Raw genomic sequence first — 3,478 nt, 5'->3', positions numbered from 1 at the left:
ATGAAAATCAACAAAGCAATAATGCTTAAGAGGATAATCTTGCTCTCTTTTTGTGTGGTAAGCTCAAAAGCAAAAGGAAAGAATCAATTGTCTTTTTTTTCTTGGATTTTAGAAATCTATAATTACATGACATGTATTTAAAAAGTGAAGCAAAGAGTGAAAGAAATTTGAACAGAACTTGCATGGTAGAGGTGAAATGCTGTAGTGAATTAAGTACTTGACTTTCTTTTTGGGATCTAGTTTCTGACGTGAACCCTACCAGGTGATAGGGTCCTCGATTCTCCTGAAGTCTACATTTCACATCCATTCAAGGGGAACAAATGGGAGTATTTGCCCTTCTAATCACGAAGGTCTGATTAATATAAACTGAAATGTATCCAAGTGTTTAGGAAGTATTAAAACCATGTATGGGGGATATAAAGTCATGAAAAATATTAGACTATAGTTGTCTTTAACATTAATTTCATTTTCTAGGAACTCTGCCAGGAAAATCCTACACTGTGTGTTTATAAGAGAATAATTTCTTGGGACCAGTGTTGTGGCAGAGTGGTTAAGCCACAGCCTGCAATGCCAGTATCCCATGTGGGAACCAGTCATGTCTCAGTAGCTCCACTTCTGATCCAGATCCCTACTAATGCACCTGGGAAAGCAGTGGAAGATGGCTCAAGTGGTTGGACCCCTGCAGCCATGTAGGAGACCCAGATGAACCTCAAGGTTCCCAGCTTCAGTCTGGCCCAGTCTTGGCTATTGCACCCATTTGAGGAGTCAATCAGCGGAAGGAAGGAAGATTTTGCCTCTCTCTCTGTAACTCTCTGCCTTTCAAATAAATTAATAAATCTTTAAAAATAATCCCTGCTTTTCAGTTGTTAATTTTGTATTCTAAAAGTATGTGTTTGTCTATGTGTTGGGATCAGGTATTTAGCCTAACAATTAAAATACCCACTTTCCACATTGGAGTATTGGGTTTGATTCTTAGTTCCAACTCCTGATTTCAGCTTCCTGATAAAACAGACCCTGGGAGATAGTGGCGATGGCTCAAGTATTTGGGTTCCAAGCACCTACATGGTAGGTCTGAATTGCATTGCTGGCTCCTGGCTTCAGCCGCAGTCCAGGCCCAGTAAGCATGGGTGTTTGAGAGTGAACCAGTGGACAAGAATTTTCTATCTCTCCCTTTCTCTCAAAAGAAAAACAAAACAAAACAAAACAAGAAAACCCCAAAATTGTATATGTGTGTATGTGTGTGTAAGGAAACTTCAGAAAGTTCACAAAAAAATGGAACTAACATAAGTTTATTTTGATGCAAAAACTTTTTTGCAATCCATGGGTAGTTTTTTCATAATATAAATTTTCCATGAAATTTTTGAATACTTATAATATGCACATGCACCTGTATATCTTTTTTTTTTTTTTTTTGCTTTCATGCACCCAACGCATGAACAGGCAGGAAACATATTTTTTAAGAATATACATTAAGAAAAAATTTTAAAAAAGATTATATCATTAGAAACAGATTCCAAGTTTAACTGTATTTCCGTTTCTCCAGAATTAAGAAGAATGGTAGCAATTTCTCATTCCATACCAGAACAGTACACTCTGCTGCTAAAGGCATAGCTGAGAGTCCCCACAAGGGCAAAGGGCAGGGCAAGACTGCAGAGGGCACTCGCCGTGAGGTTTCCTTGCACACGACCAACCATGGAAACGCACCAGCTCTCAGGGCCTCCTCCCCCTCCCTCTGAGAGTGCCCGCGTCGTACACCCACACGGTGTCTGTCCCCTCCCCAGTGACGTGGTCTGGGCTCCAGTGTGGAAAAGGGAACCTGCTCGCAATGACTCTTGCATCATCCTTAAGTTCAAGTTCAAGTTTCTTCTCCAACTGCGGCATCATCTGAGGCACGCTGAACACGACGACGTTCGTGTGCTGCGAGAAAGTGACCTTCCACAAATCCGAAATATAGAATTTGGTGGAGCCATGCACACCTTCTCGCCAAGCGCGGTACCGGGAGTACCACACAAGCCACGGATTTAGTTCCTAACCAACAGCTGTGAACCCTGCTTTTGCAGCTGCTACCACAACGCGGCCGTCACCACTACCAATGTCTACCAGGGATCCACTTCTGCTCTGCAACATTTTCACAACATTTTCGATCTACTTTGTAGTTGCAGGTACAAAGGGACAAAGGGCAAACAGACTTTCCGGAGTGCTGGTGTCACAAAGGGTGTCGCTACCGCGTACACAGCCACAAGAGTCCCACCTACAATCCCCGTAAGCAGCAAGCCCCAACAGCTTTTCTTCAAAGTGTTGGCTTCAAGATGGGGGGTAGTCCAGGCTGTGCCTGGCTTTCCTCTTGAAGTGGTTCTGGGGCTGCACCTCCTCCTTCTTCCATCGCGAGATTTCCGCACTTTGTATATCTAAATATTTATATTTTTCTGCTTCTTTACAACCCTTCCCACATCCCAACCCTCATAGCCCTTCCTGCATATCCTTGAAAATTCAATTCAATGTGACCTTTAAGAAACCTACTCTCTTCACCCCTGTGGGGAGCAACTCGGACTAGACTGTTACTCGAATTAAGACTTATTCTATGCATCTGCTCTCCCACAATATGGCGCTGGGAGAGGAGGAAACAACTTTTACACAGCTGCCTCCAGTTCGACCAATAACCTGCAGGAGCTGATCCTGCTCCTGATTGGAGGAGAGCAGCGTACTCGGCGTGTGGGTAGCAGAGTTGGGATTGGTGGAAGAGGACTATAAAGGAGGAGAGAGACAACATGCACCAGGAAGATCTATCTGAAGGAACACCTGTGCAGCCCCCGAGAGAGCCGGCCCGCAGTGTGCCACTCCCCCGCAGAAGTGGGGAAAGTGGCAGGGGGAACTGCCCTTCCACGGAGGTGGAAGGGACGGTAGCCAACCCGGGAAGAACCAGCAGCAAACCCGGGGAGGGCCGAGCAGACGAAAGAACAGCGCAGGGTCCTGTGTCGTTCCTCCGCGAAGAGGGGGAGCGACATAATGGTGCTGTGACTCGGATAGGAAACCTAGGCAGGGTCTAGTGTCGCTCCTCCACGAAGAGGGGGGAGTGACAACCCCAACCTGCCTCCAAAGGAAACCTCCCATCCCTGAGCACTTGGGTCGGGATCCCACTACTATGCTTTAGTTTATTTTGTCTTGCATTTTACTTATTTTTTGTTTGTTTTTCAACTGCTCTGTGAGCATCTTGAGAGTGGACCCTGTGTGTAAACAATTTTTGAATTTTCAAGGTCTAGTATAGTGAGTGCCACATAGTAGATACTCAATAAATTTTGTAATATTGATAATGGCTGTTTTTATCAGGTACATACAAAAGTGCATATGTTCTTCTTCCGTTATGAAGGGTCAAGGACTGTTAGATTTTAACTATTGTTATAATAAACTTAATTTTTCTCTAGCCATTGTGGTAGGCAGAATGGTTTCCCCAAGATGTCCATGCTCTAATGCCAGAACA

General features: G+C 44.2%; 1 pseudogene; it reads right to left on the bottom strand.

The window, feature by feature from the left end:
- Nucleotides 1-1,665: 1,665 nt before the first annotated feature.
- Nucleotides 1,666-2,383, bottom strand: LOC100358244 (ATP synthase subunit C lysine N-methyltransferase-like; annotated as a pseudogene).
- Nucleotides 2,384-3,478: the final 1,095 nt, after the last annotated feature.

The sequence above is a fragment of the Oryctolagus cuniculus genome, chromosome 11 (assembly GCF_964237555.1).
Source record: "Oryctolagus cuniculus chromosome 11, mOryCun1.1, whole genome shotgun sequence".
Classification (NCBI taxonomy): domain Eukaryota; kingdom Metazoa; phylum Chordata; class Mammalia; order Lagomorpha; family Leporidae; genus Oryctolagus; species Oryctolagus cuniculus.
The sequence above is the reverse complement of the archived record's forward strand: the minus strand, read 5'-3'. Positions and strand labels throughout refer to the sequence as shown.